At 50.6% G+C, this 16,830-nt stretch overlaps 1 protein-coding gene across 6 annotated transcripts in view; it reads right to left on the bottom strand.

Annotated features, from left to right (window-relative positions):
• Nucleotides 1-16,830, bottom strand: part of LOC147123963 (junctional adhesion molecule-like) — a 170,160-nt gene that overhangs the window by 80,067 nt on the left and 73,263 nt on the right. The gene's annotated exons all lie outside the window — the stretch shown is intronic.

The raw sequence follows: 16,830 nt of genomic DNA, 5'->3' as shown, positions 1-16,830 counted from the left end.
CTCATTCTAGTGAATCTTAGTCCTCCCCTTTCCATGACTCTGATATCCTTCCTTTAATGGGGTCTCCAGAATTGCACGCGATACTCCAACTGGGTGTAATCAACATCTTATACAAATTCAACATTGCTTTAACATCATAGCCAGTGGCTCAGTGGGCAGCACTCTCACTGCTGAGTTAGAAGGTTGTGGGTTCATAGTCCCACTTCAGAGACTTGAGCACAAAAATCTAGGCTGACACTCCCAGTGCAGTACTGAGGGAGTGCTGCACTGTCGGAGGTGCCGTCTTTCGGATGAGACGTTAAACCCAGATCCCATCTGCCCTCTCAGGTGGACGTAAAAGATGCCATGATCTTTGACGTAATAAAACTCACTACGCACTTGGTTTGAGTATAAAGCAAGGCTTTAATCAACTTGTTTCAGAACATGGAGGTCTAGTTGTACTTCACTAGTTCCTGTCTTACAAAATGTCCCTGGAAAGTTGGGCCCACGCCCGAGTATTTATACTCCTTGGACGGCGCCACCAGCTGGCCGTCCAGCGATATTTCATGAGTAGTTTCTTGATGAATGATGAGATTTATAACAACCCTATTTCGAAGAAGAGCAGGGGAGTTATCCCCAGTGTTCTGGCCAATATTCATCTCTCAACCCACATCACTATAACAGATTATCTGGTCGTCTTCGCATTGCTTTTTGTGGGAGCTTGCTGTGCTCAAATTGGCTGCCGCGTTTCCTACATTATAACAGTGACTACTCTCCAAAAAGTACTTCATTGGCTATAAAGTGTGTTGCGTCTGGTGGTTGTGAAAGGCGCTATATAAATGCACGTCTTTCTTTCACAGAATCATAGAATGATACAACACAGAAGGAGGCCATTCAGCCCATCGTGCCTGTGCCAGCTCTTTGGTAGAGCTATCCAATTAGCCCCACTCCCCTGGTCTTTCCCCAGAGCCCTGCAATTTCTTTCCTTTCAAGTATTTATCCAATTCCCTTTTGAAAGTTATTATTGCATCTGTTTCCACCACCCAGTGCATTTCAGATCACAACAACTCGCAATGTAAAAAAAAATTTCCTCTTGTCGCCTCTGTTTTTTTTGCCAATCACCTTAAATCTGTCCCCTCCAGTTACCGACCCTTCTGCCACTGGGAACAATGTCTCCTTAGTTACGCGATCAAAACCCTTCATGATTTTGAACGCCTCTATCAAATCTCCACTTAACCTTCTCTGCTCCGAGGAGAACAACCCCAGCTTCTCCAATCTCTCCACATAACTGAAGTCCACATGCCCGGAACCATTCTAGTAAATCTCTTCTGCACCCTCTTGAAGGGCTTGACATCCTTCCTAAAGTGTCGTGCTCAGTACTCCAGCTGAGGTCTAACAAGTGTTTTATAAAGGTTTAGCATAATTTCCTTGCTTTAAGCCTCTAATGATAATGCCTAGGATCCCAAGCTTTTCTACATTTCGACATTTCCGAGTTTTGTGTCATCTGCAAACTTTTCAATTGTGCCCTGTATACCCAAGTCCAGGTAATTAATATATTTCAAAAGAGCAGTGGCCCTAATTCCGACCCCTGGGGAACTCAATTTTCCCTTAACAATGCCCTGGAGAACACCACTCTACTCTTCCCCCCAGACTGATACCTGGGATGGCAGGAATGACGCATGAGGAGAGATTGGGTCGATTAGGCTTATATTCGCTAGAGTTTAGAAGAATGAGAGGGGATCTCATTGAAACTTATAAAATTCTAACAGGACTAGACAGACTAGATGCAGGAAGGATGTTCCCGATGGTCGGGGAGTCCAGAACCAGGGGTCACAGTCTAAGGATAAGGGGTAAGCCATTTAGGACTGAGATGAGGAGGAATTTCTTCACCCAGAGAGTGGTGAACCTGTGGAATTTTCTACCACAGAAGGCAGTTGAGGTCAATTCATTAAATATATTCAATAAGGAGATGGATATATTTCTTAAGGCTAAAGGGATCAAGGGATATGGGGAGAAAGCAGGGACCGGGTACTGAATTAGGATGATCAGCCATAATCTCATTAAATGGCGGAGCAGGCTCAAGGGGCCGAATGGCCTACTTCTGCACCTATCTTCTATGTTTCTATGTTTCTATGTCTGAAAAACAACCATTCACCACAACTCTCTGCTTTCTGTCTCTTTGCCAATTTCACTAACAAGTCTATTATGTGGTTCTTCGTCAAACGCCTTTTGAAAGTCCAGATAGACAACATCAACTGCACTGCCCTCATCAATCCTCTCCGTTACTTCATCAAAGAACTCAATCAAGTTAGTCAACCATGATTTGCCTTTAACAAATCCATGCTGGCTTTCATTTATTAGCCCACACTTTTCCAAATGCCAATTAATTCTTGCTTTTATATTCAGTGGTCCCTACACATTCTGTTTTCTGTATTCTACATTCCCTTTGTCTTTATGCTACTCCCACTTTTAAAAGTCTACTCATCTGCACTCTTAAGTACCTCTGTTGATCCATTCTAAGAAAGAGAAATAAAGAACTTATACAGCATTTATACAGTGCCTTCCGTGACCTCACCACATGCTTTGACGTTCTTTTGTAGTGTAGTCACTGTTGTAATGTAGGAAATACACAGCAGTTTGCGCACAGCAAGCTCCCACAAACAGTAATGAGATAAATGACCAGATAATCTGTTTTAGTGATGTTGGTTGAGGGATAAATATTGGCCCCAGGACACCGGGGAGAACTCCCCTGCTCTTCTTCAAAATAGTGCCGCGGGATCTTTTACGTTCACTTCACAGAATCACAGAAACCCCACAGTGCAGATAGAGGCCATTTCGGCCCATCGAGCCTGCACCGACACATATCCCACCCGATCCCCGTAACCCCTACACCCAACACATATCCCACCCTATCCCCGTAACCCCACGTATTTCATCCCCCTAACACTAAGGGTCAATTTATCATAGCCGATCAACCTAACCCGCACATCTTTGGACTGTGGGAGGAAACCGGAGCACCCGGAGGAAACCCACGCAAACACGGGGAGAATGTGCAACTGAGGGCAGGCCGGTCCTCGGTTTAACGTCTCGTCCGAAAGACGGCACCTCTGACAGTGCAGCGGTACTGCACCGGATTAAGTAGTCAAATCTCTGGCGTGTGACTTGAACCCACAACCCTCTGACGTGCAGGCCAGCATGCTGCCCACTGAGGCACGGCTGATATTTTAAGAATCTTACCAATAACTTCTTTCCACTGTGCTGTTAGTTCCTCCAAAAAATGTGCAACTTCACATTTTGTGCATTAAACTGAACCTGGCCACTCCACCAAACCTATTTATGTCCTTCGACCTTGTGCTGCATTCTTCCTCACAGTTTACCATGCCCCTGAATTTGTTATAATCAGCAAACATCAGTATTATTCCTCTCATTCCTGCGTCCAAATCTATTTAAATAATAACAACAACAACTTGCATTTATATCGTTCCATTAACGTAGTAAAATGTCCCCAGGTGCTTCACAGGAGCGTAATCAGACACCGAGCCACATAAAATGATATTAGGAGTGGTGGCCAAAGATTCGTCAATGAGGTGGGTTTTTAAAGGAGCGTCTTAAAGGAGAAGAGAGAGGGGGAGAGGTTTTGGGAAGGAATTCAAGAGCTTAGGGGCTAGCCGGCTGAAGGCACGGCCGCCAATGGTGGGGTGAAGGAAGTGGGGCAGGCACAAGAGGCCAGAGCCAGAGGTAATGCAGAGCTCTCGGAGGGTTGTAGCTCTGGAAGAGGTTAGGAAGGGGAACGGCCATAAAGGGATTTGAACACGAGATGAAAATTTTAAAATCATGGGGTTGGTGGATGGGGAGGCAATGTAGGTCAGCGAGCAGAGGTGTGATTGGGGGACCAGGACGTCAGATACGCTGCGAGCTAGGATACGGGCAGCAGAGTTTTGGATGAGCTGAACATTGTAGGTAGTGAAGGATGGGAGTTTGGCCAGGAGAGCATTGGACTCGTCGAGTCTGGAGGTAACAAAAGCATGGATGAGGGTTTCAGCAGCAGATGGGCTGAGGCAGGGGCGGAGATGGACGAAGTCATAGAGGTGGAAGTAGGCGGTCTCTGTTGTGGAGAAGATATTGGGTCGGAAGCAAATGGAAAGCAAAACAAAATGGTCTCAGCCCTGCTCCCTGGGCCACATCACTACCCACATCCCACCAATCTGTATACATCCATTTAAGAAAGAAAAACTAAATTTGCATTTAGATAGCGCCTTTCATGACCTCAGGACATCCTAAAGTACTTTACAGCCAATGAAGTACTTTTGAAGATAGTCACTGTTGAAATGTCGGAAAAGTGGCATCTTAATTGCGTACATCAAAATGAGGTAATGATCAGATCATCTGTTTGATGTTGGTTGAAACATAAATATTCCCAGGACATCAGGTTTTTTAACATGACAAATGCAAGCTTAGTTGGGGGTTCACCTGCTTGTAAAGTCTGTGAGTTGTTTAGTTAATTAATACACAGACTACCAGAGTAACTTAAAACAGGACTTTACTATTCGAAGGTCAGGGCGAATCTGCCCAATAAATCCTGACACAACACCTATATACTGGTGTAGTCACCGTCGGTATTACAGTATACAGAAGCCAAACAAAGTAGTGCCACACCTAAAATAGTTCTCTTAAAGGTGAACGGTTACATACAATAGTTCTCTTAAAGGTAGACGGGTACATACACTACACTGCTTTCTCAGGTGGACGTAAAAGATCCCACGGCGCAATTTTGAAGAAGAGCAGGAGAGCTATCCCCGGTATCCTGGGTCAATATTTATCCCTCAACCAACATCACCAAAACAGATGATCTGGTCATCATCACACTGCTGTTTGTGGGAGCTTGCTGTGCGTAAATTGGCTGTCGTGTTTCCTACATTACAACAGTGACTACACTTCGAAAGTACATATAATGCAGAGGGGAAATCATGCTTCAAAAAAAAGTCAGGACATTACAACCAGAAGAGATAAATTTAAGTTCGTGACATTTATAAGATATTCGAACAAATTTCATTAACTCAAACGGTGGCAAATCTTTGGAATAATCTGCTGGCTAAAGTGACAGAGACATGACCATCAGAGGCATTCAAAATGCAGTTGGACACTGGGCTGGGGATTAAAGTGCAAGGGAAATAAGCTGCGACAGGTCAAATGGCTTATTTCCTGGTTCTTTACTGTACTCTGACACGTATAGTGAGCAATTTTATCTTTTTATTCAATTTCTCACAAATGTTCCCTTCTCTTACATTCTGAGAACTGTTGACTTCTTCTTGAGATCAGCGTTCCTGGCTACCAATTGCCTTCCAATACCTCACACAAGTGGCCATGATTCATGTGTAATCTTCAAACCATGTCAGAAGTTGACCAATCCTCTCCACACACACACACACACCCTCACACACACACACACCCTCACACACACACACCCAGACACAAACAGACACGCACACACACTCACACTCACACAGACCCTCACACACACACACCCACACAAACAGCCACACACACACACCCTCACACACACTCACTCACACACACAGACACACCCACACAGACACACACCCTCACACACACACACACACACACACTCACACACACACCCTCACACACACAGACACACACACACAGACACACACACTCACACACACTCACACAGACACACACCCTCACACACACACCCTCACACACACAGACACACACACTCACACACACTCACACAGACACACACACACGCGCACACAGAGTGTGATGGAATACTCTCCACTTGCCTGGGAGAGAAACATAGAAGATAGGAGCAGGAGTAGGCCATTCGGCCCCTCGAGCCGGCTCCGCCATTTAATGAGATCATGGCTGATCATTCAAATTCAGTACCCTGTCCCTGCTTTCTCCCCATATCCAATCCCTTTAGCCTTAAGAAATATATCCAACTCCTTCTTGAATATATTTAATGAATTGGCCTCAATTGCCTTCTGTAGTAGAGAATTCCACAGGTTCACCACTCTCTGGGTAAAGAAATTCCTCCTCATTTCTGTCCTAAATGGCTTACCCCTTATCCTTACACTGTGACCCCTGGTTCTGGACTCCCCGACCATCAGGAACATCCTTCCTGCATCTAGTCTGTCTAGTCCTGTTAGAATTTTATAAGTTTTAATGAGATCCCCTCTCATTCTTCTAAACTCCAGCGAGTATATGCCCAATCGACCCAATCTCTCCCCATACGTCATTCCTGCCATCCCAGGTATCAGTCTGGTGCATCTTCACTGCACTCCCTCCATGGCAAGAACATCCTTCCTCAGATAAGGTGACCAAAACTGCACACAATACTCAAGGTGTGGTCTCACCAAGGCCCTGTACAACTGCAGCAAGACACCCTTGTTCCTGTACTCGAACCATCTCGCTACGAAGGCCAACATACCATTTGCCTTCTTAACCGCCTGCTGCACCTGCATGCTTACCTTCAGCGACTGGTGCACAAGGACACCCAGATCTCGTTGCACTTCCCCTTCTCCCAATCTATTGCCATTCAGATAATAATCTGCCTTACTGTTTTTGCCACCAAAGTGGATAACCTTGCATTTAACCACGTTATACTGCATCTGCCATGCATCTGCCCAATCACCCAACCTGTCCAAACCATACCGGAGTTTCTCTGCATCCTTCTCACAGCACACACGCCCACCCAGCTTTGTGTCATCTGCAAACTTGGAGGTATTACATCTAGTTCCCTCGTCTAGATCATTAATATATATTGTGAATAGCTGGGGTCCTAGGACCGATCCCTGCGGTATCCCACTAGTCACTGCCTGCCACTCAGAAAAAGACCCGTTTATTCCAACTCTTGCTTCCTGTCTGCCAACCAGTTCTCTATCCAAGTCAGTACCTTGCCCCCAATCCCATGTGCCTTAACTTTACACGCTAATGCCTTATGCGGGACCTTATCGAAAGCCTTCTGAAAGTCCAAATACACCACATACACTGGCTCTCCCTTATCTATTCTACCAGTTATATCCTCAAAAAATTCCTGTAGATTAATCATGCATGATTTACATTTTGTAAATCCATGTTGACTTTGTCCGATCCTGTCACTGTTTTCCAAGTGCTCTGCTATTACATCTTTTATAATGGACTCTAGCATTTTCCCCACTACCGATGTCAGGCTTACCGGTCTATAATTCCCCATTTACCCTCTACCACCTTTTTTGAATAGTGGGGTAACATTAGCTACCCTCCAATCTATGGGAACTGTTCCAGAACCTATAGAATTTTGGAAGATTACCAGCAATGCAGCTACTATTTCTAGGGCCACTTCCTTAAGTACCCTAGGATGTAGATTATCAGGCCCTGGGGATTTATCGGCCTTCAATCCCGTCAATTTCCCTAACACCATTTCCCTACAAATACTGATTTCATTCAGTTCCTCCCTCTCATTAGACCCTATGTTCCCCAACATCTCTGGGAGGTTATTTGTGTCCTCCTTTGTGAAGACAGAATCAAAGTATGTATTTAATTGGTCGGCCATTTCTTTGTTCCCCATTATAATTTCCCCTGATTCTGACTGCAAGGGACCTACGCTTGACTTCACCAATCTTTTTCTCTTCACATATCTATAGAGTGCAGCTCCAACAACAGTCAAGAAGCTCGACACTGTAATGTATGTACCTTTAAGGGAGAGAACTATTTTTTACAGCTCCTGTATACTGTAGTACCGACAGTGACCACACGTGTATATAAACCCTGAGTAGTGATCTGTATAGTTAGTTCTAGAGTAACCCTCATTCAGTAAACACCTGTTGTACCGTTTCTCCTGCAGTCTGTGTCTTATTATACACAGACACAACATTGGCGACGAGCAGATTCGAACCTACCTGCAACTCTGCATCACCTCCCAGGGATTCGCTCCTGGAGAACAGTGGAAGGAGGTCGAGTCCAGAAGCACGGGCGTCGACCACGGGCAACCGGCCAGTCATCCAGCGGAGATTTGAGCATCGCAGGGGAGGCTGTCGAGTGCCAGGCTTGGCTTTCCAGTCACAGTGGTCCAGCGAAACGGGCTGGCAACAGGTACTGTGCAGACCCTTCCCGGACAGCGGCGGCTAGAGCCGACCGAGCGGCACAGAAAAAGGCCGAGCAGCGTCGACGGTGAGAGAGAGAGGGCAGAGCGCACAGGGCGCAGCCGGTGTTCAAGACCGAGCGGCGTCAACGGGGAGAGAGAGACGAGAGAGAGCAGAGCGCAGCCGGTGTTCAAGGGCCGAGCAGCGTCAACGGGGGAGAGAGGCGCGCAGGAAAATGCGAGGCGCTGCCATTGCCATGAGGACCGCAGAGAGCGGCATTGGCAGCAGCGCAGGAGCAGCGCACGAAACCCACAGGACGTCGCCATTTGCCACAAGGACCGCCGAGAGCAGCGTTGGCAGCAGCGCGGGAGACGCCATTTTAAGTCACAGCGGGGAAGAAAGCAAAGCGCGGGAGACACCATTTTAAGCCGCAGCGGGGAAGAAAGGAAAGCGCGGGAGACGCCATTTTAAGCCAGTCTAACCACACGCAAAAATGCCGAAGAGTGGCAGTATCACAGCATTCGACAATGAAGTCGAAGATTGGACGACATATGTCGAACGCATAGAAGTATACTGCAAGGCGAATGAAGTGCCAGATGACAAGAAAGCGCTGGTATTGTTGAATTCAATGGGTGCAAAAACGTATGGCTTACTACGAAACCTAGTAACCCCAGAGGAGCCAGTAGAAAAGGATTTTGAAAACATAGTGTCAATCCTACAGGACCACTTAAACCCCACACCGCTGCTGATGGCAGAAAGATTTAAGTTTCACAAAAGGAACCAGCATAAAGATGAAAGTAATGCTGAGTATTTAATGGAACTGCGCAAGCTATCGAAACACTGCCAGTTTGGAACGGGACTAACAGATACCTTAAGGGACAAGTTTGTGTGTGGGCTTCAAAGTGAAGGAACCCAGAAACAGCTTCTATCAGAAAAGGATCTTACGCTGGACAAGGCTTTCAGCATTGCAGTATCACACGAAGCAGCAGCACGGGGCGCTGCAGAGATACAATGGAGACCGCAAGAATATGGCACAAATGAAATGTCACATGGAACAGTGAAGTGCTATCGCTGCGGCAGAACAACACACGACCATAATGATTGCTGGTTCAAGGACAAAGTGTGCAGACAGTGTGGAAAAGTAGGACACATAGCAAGAGTCTGCAGGTCGGGAAAGAAAACCAGCAGCAAGAAATCTCCACAGGAGAAGTACAAGAAGATACATAAGGTGACGGAGAGTAGTTCAGACGAACAGAAAAGTGATACAGACTCCGGAAACAAGGAGCTGGGTTGTCTGAAACTACATAATGTGATCAAAACGGAGGATCACCAAACTATATGGGTCACGCTCAAGATAGCAGGAGTCCAAGTGAAAATGGAATTGGACAGAGGATCAGCCCTAACAGTCATAAACCGAAGGGACTACAAGCGGCTATTCTCACATATACCCTTGAGAGATACAAAGATTGTCTTGAAGACGTACACGGGGCAAAAAGTCTACCCCAAAGGAAAAATAAGGGTGAACATTATATATAACGGCAAGGAAACACCAAAAATGGACCTATATGTATTGCCAGATGGAGGACCACCACTACTAGGATGTGAATGGATCCGGAAGATACAGCTAGATTGGCATTCCATACAAGCACTGACTGTAGATGCCAAAAAGGATGACGACGTCACACCTGGACGACTGTCAAAAATGCTAACTGACACACAAGAAGTGTTCCAGCAGGGACTCGGAACACTAAAAGGCATAACAGCGACGATCAAAATAGAGGAAAATTCAAGCCCAAAGTTTTTTAAGGCCTTATGCGATCCGCCCAGCCGTCGAAGCAGAGCTGGAAGGTTTGGAACGTTCAGGAGTACTGTCCAAAGTGGACTGGAGCGAGTGGGCTTCACCCATCGTTCCTGTAATAAAGAGGTCGTTGAGAAATACGCCTGGGGAACCAAAGAAGGTTCGCATCTGTGGGGACTTTAAGGTGACAGTGAACCCAGTCCTTCACACTGTACAATATCCGCTTCCGCGGATTGAAGATATTTTCGCCTCGCTATCTGGAGGAAAACGCTTCACTAAGATTGATCTGGCCCAGGCGTACCTGCAAATGGAGGTAGAAGAAGCCTCGAAACAGTACCTCACGATCAACACTCATAAAGGTCTCTACCAATACAACCATCTGGTGTTCGGGGTAGCATCAGCTCTGGCTATTTGGCAAAGGGCAATGGAACAAGTCCTGCAAGAGATTCCAGGGACCCAGTGTTATTTGGACAACATCCTGGTCACGGGCGAAAATGACAGTGATCACCTCGCCAACCTGGAGCAGGTGCTCACTAGATTGAAGGAATATGGGCTCCGAGCTAATCGCCACAAATGTGAGTTTTTCCAGAAGCAGATCTCGTATTGTGGCCATGTTATTGATAAAGAGGGGTTACATAAGTCCCCTGAAAAGATTGAGGCAGTAGTCAAGGCTCCAGCACCGGAAAATGTGTCACAACTGAGGTCGTTCCTCAGGCTGGTGAACGACTACCATAAGTTCTTGCCAAATTTGTCTACAGTACTACACCCACTGAACACCCTACTGCAAACGGGGGTACCATGGAAGTGGATTGACGAATGTAAACGAGCTTTCCAGAAGAGCAAAGCATTGATCACATCAAATGAGGTGTTGGCTCATTTCAACCTAGCACTACCAATTCGGTTGGCGTGTGATGCATTGTAGGAGTCTACGTACTCCTGGCAAAAAATACTGAACTCGGAGAGGTTCAACAGAAAAGGTATAATTGTTGAGGCTGCATGCTGAACACAAAATGGAGTCAGAGACTACACAAAGTACAACTCTCTTTCATCAGTGCACAGCTTTGACTGCTCCTCCCCCGCTCTGGGCTTAACGATGTTGCAGATCGAGTTTCTTAAAGGTGTGATCCTTCTTAAAGGCATGACGCCTGATTTATAGTCTACGGACCGGAAAGTGGATTGTGTCCGTTCTGTGATCGGTGCGCCACACAGCTCCCCCAGAAGCCGCTAGTAGGGAGTGTACGAACTGGCGTGGCGGCTTGATGGCACGGCCGGAATGGCTCTTGGCGGCTGGTGTCGGGAACGGGGTGGTCGGACGCGTTGGGCTCTTAGGCGGTCTGCCCCACGGTGGGGGTTGGCCCACTTGAACGGGTTCGTCGGGCTCTAGGTGCACCAGCTTGAGCCGGTCGACTGACACCTTGTCAGTTCTGCCGCCCACTTCGAGGAGAAAGAACTTGTTCCCCGTCTGGAGTACCTTGTAGAGTCCATCGTATGTGGGCCGTAGAGGTCCTCGGTGGGCGTCATGGCGCACGAAAACAAATTTGGCCATGTGCAGGCTCGGTGGTACGCGGGTTGCTGGTTCGCCGTGCCGGCCGGTGGGTACCGGAGCGAACTGTTGTGCTCGGTTGGCGAAAGCGCGGCGTTGCTGGTCAGCCGGCCCGGGGGTCGTGGCGGTGGGCAGGAACTCTCCGGGTACGCGCAGCGGCTGGCCGTACACGAGCTCTGCCGCTGAGGCTTGCAGGTCTTCCTTGACCGCGCAGCGTAGGCCGAGTAGCACCCACGGGAGGCGGTCGATCCAAGCCTCGTCCTCAAGGCTGGCGCGGAGGGACACCTTCATGGACCTGTGGAATTGCTCGCACAGTCCGTTGGCTTGGGGGTGGTAAGCCATGGTGCGGTGAACGGCCACCCCGAGGTTTTGGGCGATGGCGGCCCACAGATCAGAGGTGAACTGTGGGCCTCTATCCGACGTCATGTCGGAGGGGACGCCGAACCGAGCGACCCAGGTACCGATGAATGCCCTCGTGATGTCTGCGGTGGTGGTGGACGTCAGTGGAATGGCCTCGGGCCAGCGAGTGGTACGGTCCACAATTGTCAGCAGGTGCGTGTGACCTTGTGATGGCGGCAGGGGGCCGACGAGGTCGATGTGGACGTGTTCGAACCTTCTTTCTGGCACGGTGAACTCCTCGAGTGGGGCTTTGACGTGTTGGTGGATTTTGGCACGCTGGCAAGCTATGCAGGATCTGGCCCAGACGCACGCATCTTTGCGCAGGCCGCGCCAGACAAATCGGTTGGCCACCAGTCTAATGGACGTGCGGGTGCCGGGGGTGTGAGAGGCCGTGGACGATGTCGAACACCCGTTTTCGCCTGGACGCCGGGACTACGGGGTGGGGTTGCACCAGGGAGGTGTCGCATTTGACTGTGATGGCGGACGGGTCGCAGGCAACGTCGGTCAGTTGCATCCCTGGGAGGGTTGTGGGCGCGGAGAGCAGATCGGGGCGGTGCGTTGCTCCACTGCCAGTTGAGCATAGTCCACTGCCAGGTGGGCGCCATGGACGGCGGGGCGGGATAGGCAGTCGGCCACCACGTTGTCTCGACCGGAGACGTGCCAGATGTCCGTGGTGAATTCGGACACCGCGGCGAGCTGGCGTTGTTGCCTGGCTGAGCACGGGTCCGCAAATTTCGCCATCGCGAATGTCAGGGGTTTGTGGTCAACAAACGCGGTGAAGGGGCGGCCCTCCAGAAGAAATCTAAAATGGCGGACTGCCAGGTGCAGTGCGAGGAGCTCGCGGTCAAAGGCGCTGTGTTTGGCCTCCGGGGGGCGCAGTTGGCGGCTGAAAAAGGTCAGCGGTTGCCAGGCCCCGTCGACCCACTGTTCGTACACGGCGCTGACCGCGTGGTCGGAGGCATCCATGGTGAGGGCCACCCTGGCGTTGGGCTGTGGGTGAGCGAGCATGGTGGCGTCGGCGAGCGCCTTTTTGGTCGAGTCAAAAGCGGTCAACATGTCCGCCGACCACTCGATCGCCATTCTGTCTTTCTTACCCCGGAGGGCTTCGTATAGGGGCCGCATGAGGGAGGCCGCTCCGGGAATGAAGCGGCTGTAAAAGTTGATCATCCCCAAGAACTCCTGGAGGCCTTTGATGGTGGTAGGCCGGGGGAACTGCTGGACGGCTTGCACCTTGGCGGGCAGGGGAATGGCTCCGTCCTGCGTGATGTGGTGGCCGAGGAATTCGATCCTGCTGAGGCCGAATTGGCACTTGGCTGGGCTGATGATGAGCCCGTGCTCACTGTGCCGCTGGAACAGGGTGCGGAGGTGCTCGATGTGTTCCTGCTTGGAAGAACTATCTACCAGGATGTCATCCAGGTAGACAAAGAGGAACTTCAGGTCCCGGAGGACCGAGTCCATGAGCCGCTGGAAGGCCTGGGCCGCGTTTTTGAGGCCGAAGGGCATTCGGAGGAACTCAAATAGCCCAAAAGGGGTGATTATGGCCGTCTTGGGAACGTCCGTGGGGTGGACTGGCACCTGATGGTAACCGCGCACCAGGTCGACTTTGGAGAAGACTGAGCGGCCGGCCAGTCTAGCCGAGAAGCCTTGAATGTGCGGTATGGGGTACCGATCCGGCGTGGTGGCGTTGTTTAGGCGCCGGTAGTCCCCGCAGGGGCGCCATCCCCTGTTGGGTTTGGTGACGATGTGGAGTGGGGAGGCCCAGGGGCTGTTGGAGCGGCGGATGATGCCGAGCTGTTCCATTGTGGCGAACTTGGCCCGCGCAATCTCCAGCTTGGCCGGGTCCAGACTGCGGGCGTGGGCATACACCGGTGAGCCTGTGGTGGGGATGAAGTGTTCTACCCCGTGCTTAGCAACCTTCGAGGAGAAGGTCGGGTTGGTGAGGGCTGGGAACTCAGCCAGGAGTGCTGAGTAGTCGTCCGTTGAGTGGGCGCGGCACTGCCACACCATTTCGGCGGGTTGGGGGGGGGCCATGGCACTCGGGACAGGTGACATGGTGTTCATGTCCACGAGGCGGCGCCGAGGCATGTCGACCAACAGGCCGTGGGCGCACAGGAAATCCGCACCGAGGAGCGGGGAGAGCAGCTTGGCGGTGATAAACTCCCAGTGGTAGCGGCGGCCTGCGAGGTCAATGGTGACGGTGCGGGTGCCGTACGTCCGGATGTCAGTGCCGTTGGCGGCAGCCAGCGCAGGGCCGCGGCCGCCTCGCTGGATCTCGAGAGCGGACGCGGGGATGATGTTGCGCTGCGCGCCCATATCGCATAGGAAACGGCGTCCGGAGGCGCTGTCCGTAACGTACAGCAGTGCGACTGCTTGCCCCACAGCCATCGTGTAGGCCGGTGTGGGGGCGGTTGGAAACATGCAGGGATGGCTGCAGCGGCGTGCCCGTGCGCCGAACTGGGTATGGAAGTAGCAGTAGCCCTGGGTCGGAGGGCTTGGGGGACGTGGGGGCCTGGGGGGCCTCGTGGCCGAGCTGTGTGGCCACACGATAGAGGGTGGAGCGCGTGCCGACGCTGCGGAGGCCACGTCGGGGGTGACGGCGTGGTTGGAGCTGGCGGACAGCAGCTTATCGGTTTCGTCGGCCAGGGCCTCGAGGTCCGTGAGGCTGGACGCCACGATCGCCGGGCGGATGCTGGGAGGTAGTTGGCGGATAAAGAGCGTGCGGAAGAGGGAGCCGGGCGGTTTCTCGTCGGTCAGAGCAAGCATGTGTGAGAGCAAGTCTGACGGCGTGGAGTCACCGAGGCCCGGGAGGTCGAGGAGGTGGCAGTTGCGCACGAATTGGGAGGCTGTGAATTTTTTAATGAGCGCGGCCTTGAGGTGTGCGTACTTGCCTTCCTCCGAAGGGTTTTGTAGCGTTGTCCAGACTTTCGTGATTGTGGAGCTGCCCAGGGAGGCGAGGAGGTAGTCGTACATCGTTGCGTTGGCGGTGATGCCGCGGAGTCGGAATTGCGATTCGGCTTGAAGGAACCTGGCGGTGGCCAGGTTCTCCCAGAACTCTGGCAGCTTCACAGAAACTGCGTTTGTGTCAGCCATAGTTACGCTTAGGAGTCGTCCTGAGCGTCGGGGTCACCAGTGTAGGAGTCTACGTACTCCTAGCAAAAAATACTGAACTCGGAGAGGTTCAACAGAAAAAGTTTAATTGTTGAGGCTGCATGCTGAACACAAAATGGAGTCAGAGACTGCACAAAGTACAACTCTCTTTCATCAGTGCACAGCTTCGCCTGCTCCTCCCCCGCTCTGGGCTTAACTATGTTGCTGATCGAGTTTCTTAAAGGTGTGATCCTTCTTAAAGGCATGACACCTGATTTATAGTCTACGGACCGGAAAGCGGATTGTGTCCGTTCTGTGATCGGTACGCCACAGCATCACCCTATGGCATTGGAGCGGTTCTGTCGCACAAATTCCCGGATGGCTCGGAGAAGCCAGTAGCCTTTGCGTCTCGGTCACTAACCTCAGCCGAGCGCAACTACGCCCAGATTGACAGGGAGGCCCTCAGCCTAGTGTGGGGAGTGAAAAAGTTCAATCACTATCTGCACGGTCCGAAGTTCACCTTGCTGACTGACCACCAACCACTTGTCTCCATCTTTAATCCAAAGAAGGGCGTTCCGGTGATGACTGCGCAACGGCTACAAAGATTGTCCCTTTTTCTAGGGGCGCACCAATATGAAATCGAGTATAAGGGCACGAAACAGCATGGAAACGCTGATGGGCTATCACGCCTGCCACTGCCTACTGCGGAGGAAGCACCAGCAGTGGATCCTGTCGAAATATTTCATTCGACTATAATTGAATGCTTGCCAGTAACTAACGCTGGTATAGAGAAGGAGACCCGAAATGACCCGACACTGTCTCGGGTATATGATTTGACAGTGAAGGGATGGCCAGCACATGGCGACTCACTGTTGCCAGCATTCTCATCCAGAAGAGAACAGCTGTCAGTATGCCAGGGGACCTTGATGTGTGGATCCCGATTGGTAATTCCACCCAAGTTAAGGGAGAGAGTGCTCAATGAGCTTCACGAAGGTCATCTGGGAGGGGTGAAAATGAAAAGCCTTGCTAGGGCTTATGTGTGGTGGCCGGGGATCGATCAGCAAATCGAGGACCTGACAAAGAGCTGCTCAGGATGCCAGAAGGTCCAAAATGCACCACCACATGCCCCTCTACACCCATGGGAGTGGCCCTCATCTCCATGGCAACGGGTGCATATTGATTTTGCTGGTCCATTCATGGACTCAATGTTTTTAATAGCCATGGATGCGCACTCGAAATGGCCTGAGGTGATCAAAATGTCCTCCACCACCACGGAGAAAACTATTGCAGTCCTACAGACCATTTTTGCCAGGAACGGCTTGCCAGAGCAGATTTGCTCTGATAACGGACCACAGTTTGTGTCCGAAGAGTTTCGAAGATTTATGAAAAGGAATGGGGTAAGGCATTACACATCCGCCCCGTATCATCCAGCCACAAATGGATTGGCTGAGAGGTTCGTACAAACCTTTAAAAAAGCAGTAAAGGCCATGTGCGATGACGACATTCCACTGCAGCATAAGGTGGACAATTTCCTGTTAGCCTACAGAAATGCGACACATGCAGTCACCAACCAGGCCCCGGCCATGATGTTCTTTAACCGAAGGTTGAGATCTCGTCTGGATTTGCTCAGACCAAATGTACGAAGAGATGTTGAGAGTAAGCAATTCCAGCACATCATTGAGAAGCCGACAAGGAGCTTCAATGTAGGGCAACCAGTCTTGGCCCGCGACTACCAAACAGAGAAATGGCAACCAGGAACGATACGCACACGGCAGGGGCCACTAATGTACACAGTGGATGTTGGGGAGAACATTGTGAGATGCCATGCTGACCAGATCCTAGAGTCACAGGAACGAGTCAACCCCATGTCTCGGCCATACGTACCTGGTGAGGAACCCGACGTACAGGTCGCATCTACCTCAGAAACAATAGCATTG

Source organism: Somniosus microcephalus, chromosome 1 (genome assembly GCF_052327205.1).
Source record: "Somniosus microcephalus isolate GS21.2 chromosome 1, FLI_Smic_1.0, whole genome shotgun sequence".
NCBI lineage: Eukaryota > Metazoa > Chordata > Chondrichthyes > Squaliformes > Somniosidae > Somniosus > Somniosus microcephalus.
The sequence above is the reverse complement of the archived record's forward strand: the minus strand, read 5'-3'. Positions and strand labels throughout refer to the sequence as shown.